The sequence below is a fragment of the Leptonychotes weddellii genome, chromosome 11, assembly GCF_054177405.1.
Source record: "Leptonychotes weddellii isolate Sample4059 chromosome 11, ASM5417740v2, whole genome shotgun sequence".
In the NCBI taxonomy this organism is placed as follows: Eukaryota; Metazoa; Chordata; class Mammalia; order Carnivora; family Phocidae; genus Leptonychotes; species Leptonychotes weddellii.
Window position 1 is genome coordinate 17,438,456 of NC_138379.1, and position 16,837 is coordinate 17,455,292.

The 16,837-nt window shown below is 37.2% G+C and overlaps 1 protein-coding gene across 4 annotated transcripts in view; it reads left to right on the forward strand.

Annotated features, from left to right (window-relative positions):
• The window catches only part of LRRC4C (leucine rich repeat containing 4C), a 1,062,461-nt gene that overhangs the window by 420,226 nt on the left and 625,398 nt on the right, over window positions 1-16,837 (forward strand). The window lies entirely within an intron of this gene.

The following is a 16,837-nucleotide window of genomic DNA, read 5'->3' on the forward strand; positions in this document are numbered from 1 at the left end:
ACTTCCTTAGCCAATTGCCGGAGTAATATTTACTTACGTTGTTATTGGAATATTTTATGGATCTTTCACCAGATCAAATGCCCCATGCAGGCAAGGATCCTGCCTGTTTGCTGACACATCGGTTAGTTACTCACCATTTCCATGCTGCCTGACCCTACTGGTCCCCAGTGGGATTTGACCACTTAAAGTGTTCCGACACTTTCATGGTTATTCAAAATATCTGTGCTTCTAGGACTCATATCTTTCCCAGACTTGCTCAGTTTCAGATAAAAAAGCCTCCTGCTTTCTAGGAAAGATAAGGCTATCCGATGTGAACATCACTAAATTTTTCTTCATTCGACCTTAAAATATCTCTGTTTCTATCTGTAGTGTATTTCTTGTTTCCCAAAATAACCTCTTACACTAGATTTTAATCCCAACACTTTCCATTTTTTTACCAACTTTATTAAATCAGCTATTCCTCCCCAATTTGCATCTCTCCATTTTCCTGGTTCCTTCCACACAGACAAAAACCAGACATATATATGTTGTCCCTATCATGGAAAAATTCAACCAACCAAACCAAAACAAATCTCTTTCATCTCACTGTTCTCAGTTTTTCTCCCAACTTAGCTCCTTTTAGCCATTCAAACTTCCTTACAGAACTGTCATTGTTCTTTGCCAAGTATGGTAAACTCCACAAGAGAAGGGGTTCTTTTTATTCTGTTGTGCAGTATATTTCCAGTATCTGGCATAATATCTAAGATGGTAAGGGCTCAGTGATTAAATGAGTTATTTTTAGCTACCCTTTCACTTCCCACTCTCTACCTGAGTGTTAAAATTTTGCTTCAAGCACTGCTTAAATTACTCTCACCATAATAGTTCCCTTTTCTGTCATTCAATCCATGGTCATATTGCAAATACTTCTCTTACATACTATATCATAATCTGTCTTAATTCTTATTAACTGTATATGCCTCATCATTTCCTCAGCATCTCAGGAGGTCAGTACAATAATTTGGTTATTTCTTTAGCTCTCACATCTCTTAACAAAGGGCTTGCCAGTTAATAATTATTACTGAGTTGAATTAATACTTTAAGCCTTAAAGGATCCTTTAACATTGTGCTGACCACATTAGTATTATCTTTGATAAAATATCTTGTCCCAGAAATAAAACTATGAACATGAAATAAGATAGCCTTTTAAAAACCATTTCAAATCATTAAAATAATTTTTAAAAAATGCTATGCTGAATGAATCATGATATAGGTGCTTTGTATTTATGATCCCTGCATTTAAATAATTAGAATTATCTATCCATATATACACATATGCATGCATAAAAATGTGGTTGTGACCACTTGCTAAAAGAAAAACCATTGATTACATCATTTCCAAGAGAATAAAACCATAAAATCCTTTTCTGGGTCCTTTAAATGTACCCAATAAGTGCCCACTAGATAGAAAATCCTCAAGAAACTGTGTTAGACACCTGAACAGACTTAGGAATTACTCCACACTCACTTTCTCTCTGTTTTCCTGTTTGTCTTTCCAAAATAGGTTCTCATGTTTTTCCCTGTTTGCTTCTCCTCTTCTTCTAACTCATGTGGATCAGCAGCCTGAGTTGAGTATATTTTCCCCGGGTCCAATCTTCTAAGACTCCTTTTTGAAACACTATTTCCATTATTACCTACAGGCTGCACGCACTGAAACCCATGGATTAAATTTTCTCCACCACGCACCTTCCTCAGGCCTTAGGAGACCTTAGGAGTCTCTGGAAAGGAATCAGGCAAAACCAAAGTGATTGTTTGGTGGCTTGTGGGCTAAATAATTTATTGTTTAATTAACTTTTCTATTTTCTCATTAGCTGTAATTTTATGTAAAGAGAAATCATTTATTTAAGAAAAGCATGGTGGATTTAATTTGTTTTTCCCCCAGCAGAAAGTGGCCCATGTGCAGACTTAAAATTTGAATTCTTTGCTTGTGTCATGCTCACTCATAGGATCACTGTTTATCATAGGGGAGTCTGCAAAACCTAAATAATTCCCAAAGCAAAAACATTTTAAAAATCTAGAATCATTAACAATTAAGGGGGACCCATAAAGACTTAATGTGGGAGGTCTCTCAGTTTGTAATTCAGTGACCTGGATGACTATGGTCTATGCCTCTTCTGTAACTACTTGGCGCATGCATTAGGCTAATCCCTGCATCCCTGAATGTACGGGATATATCACAGACACTAACCTATAAGAACCCCAGTTTACTCTCTGGGCTCCATTTAGTTGTTTAGTTGGATATCCTTTGTTTACTCGTTTTATGCTGCCCTCTGCTCTGGAGACTGACCTGCAGATGCTAGATCAGAGGGCTCTAGTCCCTTTTTTGGCCAAAGGAGAGCACCACCTAGAGATAATAAAAAGGAAAAGTGAGATCAAGGTACTCTGTAGGATCCCTTTCTGCACGTTTATCTAAGACTGGCCAGATCCTTCAGCCACAGATCTGTTTCCATCAAAGCTACCTTCCATGGGTGAAACCTATGGACACTACTTACATGAACAGCTCCCCCACCTACTTCCTTCTGACCTAGAGGTATTAATAACTCCTTTTGTCTTACTACCTCAGAGCCCTGCATCTCTACGTTCTGGGTACCTCTACATCCTGGGTACCTCTCTGTAAATAACCCCCTTTAAACTTAACTCTCCTTGAATTACCTTCATCTGAACATGCCAGATATTTCCTATCAGGACTGTGTTATAATGTCTCTCTTTGAGATTCTTTAATTACTGTCATATTGACTATAAGTCTGCAAAATTGATCACTAATAGTAGCAAGCAACAAATTAAATGTAAATATTTAGATAATAGTCATGAACTACATGTTAATACAGAAAGAAGTCTTGGGAAAATACGAGAAAATACTGCCTTAGCCATGTTTGTCATTTCCTTCCATACATGGAGATTGGCCCCTAAAACACATTCTGGAATTGAATTATTAGAAGGTGGTACCATTTCTTCTGTACTTTCCTTTTTCCCAGTGGATGGATAGCATTGAATTTCTGCTGAACCTACCAGGGTTATAAATCGAACTTTCACCCATTTAATTTTTCCTTATAAAAGTGTTAGGAGGTAATTGACTGATATGGCCAGTAGTGGAACTCTTTTAAAAGACCTTGATAGGGCACCTGGGTGGCTCAGTTGGTTAAGCGACTGCCTTCGGCTCAGGTCATGATCCTGGAGTCCCAGGATCGAGTCCCGCATCGGGCTCCCTGCTCGGCGGGGGGTCTGCTTCTCCCTCTGACCCTCCCCCATCTCACGCTCTCTGTCTCTCATTCTCTCTCTCTCAAATAAATAAAATAAAATCTTTAAAAAAAAAAAGACCTTGATAAAGCCATTAGTTTTGTGGTGTGTGCCCTATTTACCAAAAAAACAAAAACAAAACAAAACAAAACCACAAAGGAAGTCTTGGCTATCTTGGTATTCGCATTTAAAAAGTCAGAGATTTTTTTTTTTTAATGTTTTGCTATTTATTTATTTATTTTGTATTTTTAAAGAGGAGATGTCTCAAAGCAACAGAATTGGATCTTTTCCAGCTGAGAAGAATTCAAATGAGAAATATGCCTTTTTGTTCAAATACACAAATTACCCTCTGAACATTTTTTAATGTCTGTATTAAAGGAAAGAGGCAGTTCTTAATATTAAACTTAGTCCTATATCTAATCACCGACCAAAATATTTCCACAGCATTTGAGTGTTTGAAATTTGCTTTCTGCTTTAAAATTATAAAAGATTATAGACCTGTTGTGGAGAGTTTGAGAAATTGAGAAAAAAAAGTTTATAACTCTAACCTAGAACTATTATAATTTTTGTACATCATTTTAATATAGTTTTAATCTTAAGGTATAAACAGTATTCACATCTATAGGCCAAGAATTTTTCTGAATTACTATATAGTTTTTTTTTTTTTAATTTTATTTATTTATTTGAGAGAGAGGATTAGAGGAGAGAGAGAGCACATGAGAGGGGGGAGGGTCAGAGGGAGAAGCAGACTCCCTGCTGAGCAGGGAGCCTGATGCGGGACTCGAACCCGGGACTCCAGGATCATGACCTGAGCTGAAGGCAGTTGCTCAACCAACTGAGCCATCCAGGCGCCCACTATATAGTTTTATAATAATTAATTTTAGATATCTTTAAGAAAACTATTTGTCACAGAGTAAGTGTTGAATAGGAGCTTTTATTTAATGAAACAGATACTTGGTGCAGTTTTTTTAAAAAAATAGATGCTTCCGTTATAGTGGCATTCACTGATAAACACCTACTTCCATATTGTGAATTAGCAAATTCCACAAGTTTTAAGATGCACATATTGCTTTCAAAATTTTCCAGTGTGTGTGTATGTGGTCCTATTGGACCACATAAATTTTATCCCTCTCTGTATTAACCTTGGTACTCTATCTGCCTGAAGATTTTGCTGCCTATTAGAAGTTGGACTAATGCCTGTGGGTATTGCCTTTCACCTATTCAAAAATGATCTCCTTTAAATGAAGGAATTGCTCCGCTGTGCGTATGTGTGTGGAGAGAGAGAGAGAGAGAGAGAGGGAGGGAGAAAGGGAGCAGACTAGGGATTCAGGAAGATTTGCAGTCCTAGTACAAAGATAGACTGCAGTCAGAATTCCTTCCTGCTCTGGGAAAATCAGCCTTTGTTCTATTAAGGCTTTGACTGGTTTGAGGCACCTGGGTAGCTCAATTGGTTAAGAGTCAAACTCTTAATTTTGGCTCAGGTCATGATCTTAGGGTCCTGAGATCAGGTCTGCATCGGGCTCCTCACTTAGCATGGAGTCAGCTTGGGATTCTCTCTCTCCCTCTCCCTCTGCTCCTCCCCCTCCTCGCTCATGTTCCCGCGCTCCCTCCCCTCCCCCAAAAATATATAAATAATTAAAATCTTTTAAAAAAAGGCTTTGACTGGTTGGGTGTGGCCTGCCCACATTGTGGAGGACAACAGGCTCTATTCAGTGTACACAGATTTAAATGCCAATCTCATCCAAAAGTCACCTTCACAGACACATCAATAATATTTGATCAAATATCTAGGTATCATGGTCCCATCTAGTTGACACATAAAATTAACTATCTCAGAGTCATCTGAGTATTTGTTGACGAGAGTGAGGTAACACAACTTTGTAGCTTTTCTTTCTCCTGTGCACCATCCTCACACCTCTTTCTCTGATCTGCTTCTCTTGCCATCCTCTTTCACTTCTACTTATGCTTGGAATTTCCTTGGGCCCACCCAAATTCACTTTCCCACCCTCCAGGCACCATGAAGTTTCATGACACTCAAGACATTAAATGACTTCCTTTGACCAGTGAAATGTGACAGATGTCACTTCTGGCTGCAACTTTAATAAGCTAAGACAAAATCTGGCAAACTCTTTGTTCCTTAGCCTTGGTAACTATAAATGGTTTAGGGAGTATAAACTACCTAGAGGGTCCTCTGTCAACTTGCAATTGTTGCCCAGTATGCACAACAGGGAACCCTACCTGTTTTAAGTTACTGATGTCACTGGGTTGCTTCATAGTATAATCTAGCTTATTTTGCCAGAAAAAAAAAAAAGTATAACAAGAGGAAAGTAAGGAAGAGATGTTATAGGAAATATGTAGAGCATAGAGTTTAGGTCAGAACAAATTGATATTGAATCCTGAGACTATTTCTTCCTAGTTGTGTTACTGTGTTAAAAATGGTTCCATCTCAGGGTGCCTGGGTGGCTCAGTTGGTGAGGCGGCTGCCTTAGGCTCAGGTCATGGTCCCAGGGTCCTAGGATCGAGCCCCGCATCAGGCTCCTTCCTCAGCGGGGAGCCTGCTTCTCCCTCTCACTTTACCTGCTGCTCTGTCTACTTGCATTCTCTCTCTATCTTTGTCAAATAAATAAATAAAATCATAAAAAAACCCAAAAAGATTCCATCTCTCTGATCGTCGGTTTTTAAATCTAAAAACTGAAGATACTTATGCATTTATTGAACTTCTACTATATGCCAGGCATTATTCTAGGCCCTGGGAGAATAAAGATGGATAAAATGGATGCTGAATATTTACAGGTCTATTGGTAATAGAATATAACAGTAAATTCTTACTCCCCATTCTAAAACACTGTAGATAGTTGATAAATGTTTCTGATTTCCTTTGAACACTTACTTTAATGTAGAAGGATCCTAACCTTTACTGTTAACGGTGCTGATGTCACCTGCTAACAGGTGGTTAAAAAAAGAAAGTCAAAGTCTAACTTGTTTTTCCTTTAATCAACATAAATGCCAAGAACCAGTCAGACTAGAGTTTTGCTAAATTGCATGTTTGCTTTGGCATTCAGTACAAATGCCAAATTCATCACAAGTCTCCAGGGGAAGAGATTACTTTCCAGCAGGCAGTCATGCTTTACTGGGGAGAATACCTCCTTTGCTTCTTCCCCATGACCTCTATATTGTACATTATGTTCTCTCCTCTTCCTTTGTCCTCAGTAAACACGACCCAGATGAGAACATAAATGGGCAACTAATAAAGGGACAAACAAAAAGAGACAAGACATGTATGAAAAATATTAATGCTTATTAATGATAAAGAAAAATGAAAATAATAGAAAAGAACAGCATCGCCATCTGCTATACACTGAATGTTGGTGTCCCCCCTCCCCAAAATTCGTATGTTGAAACCAAATCTTCAGTGTGATGGTATTTGGAAGTGGGGCTTTTGGGAGGTGCTTAAGTCATGAGTGTGAAACCCTCATAGTGGGATTGGTGTCCTTAAAAGAGCCCCCAATAAGATTCCTGGCACTTCAAGCAATGTAAGGACCCAGCAAAAAGACATATGTCTACGGACCAGGAGGGGGCTGTTCACCAAACACCAAACCTGCTGGCTCCTTGATCTTGGACTTGCCAGCCTCCAGAACTGTGAGAAATACATGTTTATTGTTCAAGCCACCCCATCTATGGCCTTTTGTTATAGAAGCCCAAATGGACTAAGATAGTATTCATCAAATTAGTTAATATTTAAACACTGAATCATTCCCCTACATTGTTGATAAAAACTTTCTAGATTTAGCAAGGATGTAAAATACTCAAATTATGTGTGTTACTCCAATATTTTATTTGGGGTAATTGATTCAACTAAAATAGTGAAGGCTAACACCCAACATTATGAGCATGTTTATTCTAGCTCAGTTTCTAATAATATAAATTTGGATACAATATGCTTTTAACACTAGAATATTGGTGAAATAAGTCAAGATCGATATCTACAAAGAAATACCATAGAAACTTTTTAAAAATCTTGCACACATACCTATTAAAAAGAAAACGTATACAATAAATTGTTGAATAAAAAAATCATTGTAAATACGTTTTCTTTTTAATAGGAATGTAAATACAGAAAATACCCGAGTAAACACGCATCAGTGATAATGGACCTCATGTTTAGCGAGGGAGTATCCTGAGTGTTAAGGATCTTAAGAGCTTTTTTTTTTTTAAGAATACTCTGATATCTCTTAAATGAATATGCATTGCCATTGTACTAAATAAAATCAATAAATAAAGAAAGCCACAGCAGGCATTGACAACTAAAGAGAGCTAAGAAAATGTGTATTTGTTGATAGCTGATCGAATTTGCATCACCAGTAAAAAACACAGAGGATTTTTTTTTAGTTGCCAAGAAAGGCATCTCAAGTACACAAAGAAATGCTAGGTTCTTCCAAGAGTATCAAGAATACAAAATATATATGTCAATTCTGTACATGGTAAGTTAGAAATAAAAGGGATTCCAGCCCTTCTCTCCTTGGAATTATTCGTTAGCTGGGTGCTTTTTCCTAACCTGTTATTAAAGGCTCTTAGGACAGGCGAAAATGGATTAATAGCAAAGGGCATATTGATTAAAATGTAATTTCAATTATAACTAAGTGATGATTTTGCCTGCAAGTGGGAAGTACTCAGAGGCATCCTTTTGACATTTATATATAGTTCACTCTGGTCTTCCACACAGAACTTGATTTCCCCTGAACTACTGGGAGGAGAGGTATGTGTGTTAGACCACTCTTTTTTTTTTTTTTTTTTAAGAGAAATATGTTCTCTCAGAGAGAGGGAAATCTTTTCATTTATTTTTAATACTTCTTTCTAAGGAATCAATGTAAACACTTTTTTTCTTTGTTAAGTAGACGTAAAGCATACATGACTTTAAACATTTGAAAGTTTGAAAGAGAAATGCACTAAAAAAATTTTGTAAACCCTGTAACTCGAGCAGTGAAATTAATGACTTCCCTTTTCTATTTAACTATCTAAGTTTTATGGGTTTTTTGTAGCAATTTTTGTGGTTTAAAATAGGAAGGACTTCTTTTCCAAAATTGATGGCATGTGAGTGATGAGGTATAATCTATCAGAATTCACTGCTACATCTGACCTCACAGAGAGACAGACAGACAGACAGACACACACACACACACACACATCCTGTTGATTCTGTTTCTCTGAAGAACTCCTACTGATAGAGACTCTTGTTCCCATGCAGAAGCACATTTACTCCTTCCATAAGAGAAAACTCAGAGGAGACAACCAGTTGCTGTGTCCAGCTCAGAGTCTCAGACCCTAAAAGAGACCCTAGGGTTTCTTAATTGGGTCTGGCCGTGGAACTTCTTGGCCTGGAGATCTATGAATCTAAGGGAAAATTCTGTGTTCCTCTTACAGCTGAAAGGTAATGATCAAATGCTGATGGGAATAAACACTTCCTGAGGCTTAGATATTTTTTCTGATTAGGTATACTTCCACTCTGTTGGAGGGGTTGGCTCCTCTGGTTATGGATTCCCAGTCCATATTCTTTTGGTTTATCCTTTTGGCGAGGGGAGGGGAGTCTTCTTTTTTTCTTTTTTATCATTCTCCTTGGTCACATCTGAAATGCACCTGTGAGAATATGCTCTCCTAGGAGGGATGAGCAGCTTTTTTAACTCACCTTCTGCCCAGGGGTCTTTTTAAAATTTTAAGCATTCGGAGTCTTTTTCTCAAAAACTTAGTTGGCTCCTTACCTGTTTGACTGGTAGATTCCATGTGCTGCTAGCTACTCTAGTGGTACTTTTTATTTTGTGTTTCTTAGCTTTTGCTGTATTTCTTTAGTTTCTGACTCCAATTACTTCTTTCTCTTTCTAGGCTGAGTTATGGGCACCTAGGGAGGTCCTTTTAGGTTTCATCAGGAGAACCACTCCCTCTGCCTCTCTTTCCACAGCAAATGTGTCTAATCAAAATGAATTACAGGACAGCTGGATCCTTACTCTGAGACACCTTAATCCATTCTTCAGGGCTTTTAACAATGGGTGTTAAAACCCTTAGTATACTTTTGATGACTACATCTTGAGTTTTAGTGGACTTTGCCCCTGAAGGTATTGCTTTATATTTTATGCTGTAAGTCCCTGAATCCATGGACTGTCTTTATTCTCTTTAACTACTAATTATATGCTGGTTAATTATTTTCTGAGCTCCTCTCTCTCTCTTTTTTTTTTTTTCCTTTTTCCTGGTACTTTGCCAAATACAGACAACACAAAAGATTAACATTCTATATACTTATTTTGCCCTAAAGATACAAGTTTATTATTTCTCTGGAATGATTCCCAACTTAGAAGAAGTAACATCTTCATCAAATGCTTTGCCATTACGTAAGATAGGTTATCATTTTCTCACTTAAATAATTTGTTCATTATTTGCGTCTGTTAAGCCATGGTCACACATTTTAGATCTTGATATGGCAGCATTCTACTTCTAGGTATCAAGCTCTTTATGAATCTGACTAGGATAGTTTGGTAAAAACAACTTTCACCTGTCTGTGGCTAGAATAACAAAGGATTATTGTTGTTGTTGTTGTTTTTTTAACTTACACTGTATGTGCATGGTAGATCTGCACTATTTCCTGTCTTTCTTATTCATGACTGCAGGCTGAGGGAAGTTTCATTTCTATGCTTTCATGGTTGCTGAGGAAAGATAAACAGGAACATGAAAATTACACACAGACTCTCAACCCTTCCACCCAAAAGTGACATGCGTTCCTTCTCCTCATGTGTTATTGAACAAAGCCATGAATGTGGCCACATTTAACTCAAAGGGATAGGAAAGTGCAATCCTGGCATATGTCTGGAGGGAAAACTAGAAATATTGAGTGAATAATACTAATGGTTGCCACATTCTCGTACTCACCACTCCTTTATTTTTGAGAATGCCAGACTCAGATCTCCAAGAGGGCAATGTCATTTTTCTTGGAAAATTAATGAACTTGAGCGATTGAATTGATGAAATTGAATTTTTTTTTATTGTTTTATTTTATTTTATTTATTTGACAGAGACAGAGATAGCGAGAGCAGGAGCACAAGCAGCAGGAGTGGGAGAGGGAGAGCAGGCTTCCCGCAGGGCAGGGAGCCCGATGTGGGACTCGATCCCAGGACCCTGAGATCATGACCTGAGCCGAAGGCAGCTGCTTAACCGACTGAGCCACCCAGGCATCCCGAAATTGAATTATTTTAAGAATTAATGAACTGCCAGGAACTATCCTATGGCAGTAACAGTGAAGATTCACCAAATTCAGGACTTTCACTTTCCATTAGCAATATTCTTCTTCCTCTGCTGCAAACATATTCACATGAGTTGTAAACACTGATCACACAACTCCACAAAACTAGTAGCTGTGGTTGAAGAAATGGCTTATTCAGTGTTAAGACAGATGAGGAAAGTCAATCATTTTCTGGGAGCCAAATATATTCTTATCATACAGTACAATAAGTTTTCATGGAAATGATATTCATTATCTCTATTTCAAAAATCTGAAAGCTTTTATGATGTGATGGTGGGTGTGAGGAGAAAAGGAAGGGGAGGGAAGAAAGGAACGAAAAGGAACGAAAGGAGATGGAGAGAGACAAAAGAGGCTTTTATTGTTCTTAATTTTGAATCACATATATCTACCTTTTTTCTCCCAAATTAAGAATAAAATTACTTTGCCATATACAGAACTAGTCTGCAAAGTATCTGATAACCAAGACTATTCCCAAACTTTGAATTTGCTGTACTTAACGAAATGTTATGCCATTTGTCTTTAGCAAGCATGAAGGAGTGAGTTTATTGTAGGTTTGTGTGGAATAGCACAAAATAGAGGACTCAGAAATGCAATTCTGGCTTGTAAAGAATCTATAATTTATTGAACTATATCCCCCTCAGAGCGCTGGTACTAATTTACAGGGATCCAGACTGTGTTAGTTTTTCATTGAGATGTAGTAAATTAACACAAATTTAGTGGCTTAAAATAACCAAGTTGATATCTTAAAATTCAGTGTGATTGAAATCTGACACAGGTCTCACTGACCTAAAATCAGGGTGTTAGGAAGTGCATGTCATCCTGGAGGGTCCATTTCTTTGCTAATTAAAATTCAGTTGCTTGAAATTGTAAAACTGAGGTCCTTTTTCTTTGCTGCCTGTCAGCTGAGGGTCACTCTCAGCTTCTAGAGGCCATGAATTCCTTAGCTCATGGCTGTCTCTATCTTCAAAGCCAACCATAGCAGAGGTTAGTCCTTCTCACAATTTGAATCTCTCCAACCTATTCTCTCTATTCTACTTTCAAGGACTTATTTTATTAGTTTGGGCCTACCTGGATATTCCAGGATAATCTCTTCAGCTCAAAATCCTTAACTTTAATTATATCTGCAAAACACCGTTTGTCATGTAAAATAATATATTCACAGTTCTGGAAATTAGGGCATGGACATTTTGGGGAGGGGACACATTATTCTGCCTACCACAAAAGTCTAAATGTGATAGCCATGTGATATCTGAGATAAATAAGTGAATGGAATCATCATTTTCCTATTAGAAGAAAACATGAGACCAGCCACTCAGATTTGGAAAATCGTAAATATGGTTTACCTTACCAGCCTGGGGAAAATAATTCCATGCCATGGAATTATAGAAAATTTATTATGCTTAGTCCAGAACTATTTTCTAGCTGAGACCCCATAAACTACTGCCTAAAGGAATGTGCAACCAAGATGCTATCTCATTAGGAACGTGAAAGTGCTTTGTGGGACCATAAATAATTATAGAAATAGAATGGGTTCATTTAATATCTTCACTGTGTTATGATTCTGAACGTGTGGCCATATCTGCTGACTATGTCCTACAAATATGACTACAAATATGGATGTGTGATTAAATTGACTGAGGTAGAGTTAATTAACTTAGAGAAGAGAAAAATTAAGGAGTATTTGAAAGGTGTCTTTATTTTGATAAGGGGCTAATATAGGAATGATAATTAGAAATGTGTTATGCATTCTTGGGCGTTGAAGTGGTCCCAGTGAGTTCTTCCTTCCAGGATACTGATTTCTGCTCAACATAAGGAAAGATTTCCTAATAATCTGAGCAGTCTAAAAATGGATGGAACTGCATCATAAGATTGTAACCTACCTGTCATTAGAGGTCAATTAAGCAGTGGCAGATGAGCCCTTAGCAGGGATATTATGGATAGATTTCAAGCACTGAAGAGATGGATTATATGCAATTTTTAGTAATATGGCCCTGTTTTCCTGATCAGTTATCCAATTCTTAGTCTGACAATATTTTTTCCTAGCTTTTTATATTTTGTGACAATGTAAATATTAAATCCCAAATTGTCTGAAATGAATTAATGCCCATAATTGTAGAGGATAACACTTACATTCAGCGTGTAGATGCTTATACAATAAAACTAATTATTATGATGATAAGCATTTATTAATTGATTACTGCACACTATTCATTGGTTAACATTTATTTCATGTGAAGCGTTATCCCAGCATTGTGCTTGACAGACCCAGACCTCACAGAGTTTACATATTTGTTGGAGAGACAAACAATAAACTACTGAACAAAAGAACAAAATCAATAATCACTGATTATGTTATAAAGAAGATAAGCAGGATGATAGGTTAAAAAGAATAGCAAGTAGACCAATTTAAATAAGGTAATCAGGGAAGAACTTTCAGGGTGGGCTGACATTTAAACTAAACTTGCAGCATAAGAAATGGCCAAGTCCTTTATATAACCTTATGAGTTATTAATCCTTGCAGTAACTCTATGGGTTAGGAACTGTTGTTGCCTTAATTTCAGAGAGAAAGAAACTGAGGCTTAACAAAGATTTACCTGCTCAAGTTTAAAGGCTAGAGACTGGGACCTGAATCTGTAAGATCCCAGTGGCTTATAAAGCTGGAACCTGTGACATTTGGTTGTTTGGCTCTTTCTGACTCTGCATTTCTGAGACTGAAACTGACTACAGCAACTTGGAGAGAGTGAACACATGGGGCCAGGCCTGTGAATTAATGGCTAACTTCAAGAATCCTAAACTTTAATGAAGTTAGAATACTAGGATTCAGAAACATACCCAAAAGCAGCTGGAGCTAGTTATCATCTTTATTATGGACATGGATTGTGGGAGACACGTAGATAGGGTAAAAGATAATTTCCCACTTTTCTTTGATACCACTTTGATATTATGGAGTAGTATAAATACACTGGTCTAATAAAAGTAATATAGGTAATGAGGAGGGATAGTCTTGCTGAAGACAAGTTGTTCCTTCTGTTGGGTTTAAACTCACTGTTCAGGGTGGAATTACGCAGGGTTACGAGTCCAGATGAGGAAGAGTGCTGCTCAGCAGTCCCAGTTACCTCTGCCACTGTAGACCATTTGGGGAAGCCAATTCATTTATCTGAAGCTCAGTTTCCCTATCATGCTCAAAGATCTTCTGACAGTGTTAGTGGCCAATCTGTTAAAGCCAATCTCTTTTTCACATTTAAAAAGTCAGTGGAAACAGTAAATGTGAGTTTCGGAGTCAAGATTCACGCAGAAATGGATCTGTAGGGAGGAATGCCATCTTTGGATGAGGATGCTTAAAGGAAGCATAATGTACCTCATAGATGCTCAGCAAGTAAGGGGACCAGAAAAACTGATAGAGACAGTTCTGGACAATATAATTGGTATAAATTTCCCCACAAAGTAGAATATAGGCCACATTGTTAACTTCACAAATGAGATTTTATTTCTTCTTTTGAATGTTTGCTGAGATTTCTTTAAGTATGTCTCTGCTTTAATGCTAGCATTATATACAGATCTTCTTTGGCTTATGATGGGGTTATGTCCCAATAAACCCTTATTTTCCTAAGTTGAAAATATGAATTGAAAATGAATTTAATAAACCTAACCTACTGAACATCGTAGATTAGCCTAGCCTACCTTAAACATGCTTAGAACACTCACATTAGCCTACAGTTGGGCAAAATCATCGAACACAAAGCCTATTTTATGAGAAATTGTTGCATATCTCATGTAACTTATGGAATCCTATACGGAAAATGAGAAACAGAATGGCCCTGTGGGGACAGAATGGTTGTCAGCGTAACTGCAGTTGATCCTCTTGATTGCCTCCTGACTGGGAGTTGTGATGGCTGCCGCTGTTCAGCATCATGAGACAGGATCATATTATGTATCTCCATTCTGGAAAAAGATACAAATTCAAAATTCAAAGTATGGTTCTTACTGAATGTGGATCACTTGTTTACCATCGTAAAGTCGAAAAATCATTAAGTCAAACTAAGTCAGGGACCGTTTGTATTGTTTGCCAGACATCCTACACTCTTTTTAAATGCAGAATACACACACACACACAAAACAGTATTACTTTAAGTTGAGTAATGCTATGTGTATACCATTAACACACACATTCTCATAAGAAAAACTGACAAAATCTTACTTTGCTTTATGGAACTAAAGAGCTTTGTCTCAGATCTTACTTGTCCTTATGCATAAGTTCATCGGGAATTCCTACTGAAGGATAAAACTTTTCAAAGGGCTCCTGATCTACCAATCATACAAGATTAATGTGATCTTCATGTATTCAACATACTGATACTGAGTTATTTCTATGAGCCAGGCATTGTCCTAGGCATGTGGAATCCAAAGCAGGCATTAACACATTGTAGCTATGCTCAATAAACAGAGTTTTGATATGCAAAGTATGTCAAACCCACGCTGTTTTCATTATTGCAATGGTACTGAATAATGTAAATACTGAATATCTATTTTGTGTGTAACCCTATGGTGAGGGCTTTGCACTTGTTACCGGAGCCTACTATATTTCACAATGCCAAGGGGCACTACTTTTATGTTATATAAATGGTGACTCAATTTGGAATGTGGAAGTTCTCAATTATCTTGCTTAATTATCACAAAAATCAAATGGGCAGTTTTTGTTATCCCTTTTCCTAAGATGAAAACAGCCTCAAAAATGTGAGAATTACTTAACTGTTAAATGGCAGAGCTGGGTTGAGATTTGGATCTGACTAATGCTAAAGCCTGAATAATTTTATTACTCTGTGAAGTCTGTTGTTATAACGCTATCATATGCAGAATTAATAATCTAAGTACCCCAAGATTCTTTTATAAGCATAAATCGTACATCAGAGGTCATTTATACATTTATCTTAGGAGAAAAATAACGTCTTACATCTGCTCTCAGCTCTAGGTAAATGCAATAGCTGGAGGTCCTGCCATGTTTTTAAAAGAGGAACATTCACACACTGAGAGGCAATGTAGAATGTTTTCTTAACCTTCTCCTTAGAGAGAGCTACCTGGGAAATCTCTTAAGAGTACTCTATCTTAGTCACAAATACACATTTATGTCTTTTCCTAGCCACATTGTGGAGATAAGAAAAAATAACCTGATGGCAGGTTTAGGGCTGTCAACCCAAAATTTTAGATTTTAACAACTGAAAATTGTGTTTGATAAAGAGAGATATATATCAAGGTTGATGTTTGTTTTTTGTTTTTGTTTTTTTTGTCTGAACCATTACACTCATCAATTCTTATTGTAGTCGTTTTGTTTCTAGCATAACAAAAGAGTATTTTTATGTGGCCTCAGTAAAGTTTATGTAAATATATATTTAATGATAACACACAACAGCAGCGTGGGTCGGTAGAGGTTAAAAGAAGATAAGACACATGAAAAATTTAAAGAAGTGGATTTCAATGTCATGAATCACAATTTATGTTCTAGAATGGGCAGTGGAGTACACGGTGCTAGTTGTGCTTTCCCAACATTCGCAGACTTGCCTACCCACACAGTTTACACCTTTGAATATACCCAAGACAGTTCATTAATCCTAAGTTTATTTTTAATGTTTAATATTTAATAGAAGCTGTGATATCTCAAAAAATAAGAAAAGTTGGTGCTCATGATGATTCTGCAAGGAAAAATCATCTTTATTTAAATACAGATTAAACTAATGAATATGTCTACTAGAATGTTAACATAGGTATTTAGCAGAGCAAAAGAACATCAGCTAAAGGAGTCCAAAAGCTTTGTTCCTCCTTTGACATAGTTGTGTGATTTTGTTTTCATGACCATGGTTTTGCATGTCTGCTACTTCCTTTCTTCACTTTTAAATTCCAATGAAACTGCAAATATTCTAGTTTGTGTGAACAAACTAGACAAATATTATTATTATTATTATTTTAAGATTTTATTTATTTATTTGACAGAGAGAGAGATAGCGAGAGCAGGAACACAAGCAGAGGGAGTGGGAGAGGGAGAAGCAGACTTCCCAGCGAGCAGGAAGCCCGATATGGGGCTCGATCCCAGGACCCTGGGATCATGACCTGAGCCGAAGGCAGACGCTTAATGACTGAGCCACCCAGGCGCCCCTAGACAAATATTATTGGAAGAAACTCATTACCACTTTTGGAAACAAAGTATGTACCATGGGCGGGCGGGGGAGTGGGGATCAGTAGCTCTGTGATTCAATTGGTATACATTTTCTTTTTTTTTTTTTTTTT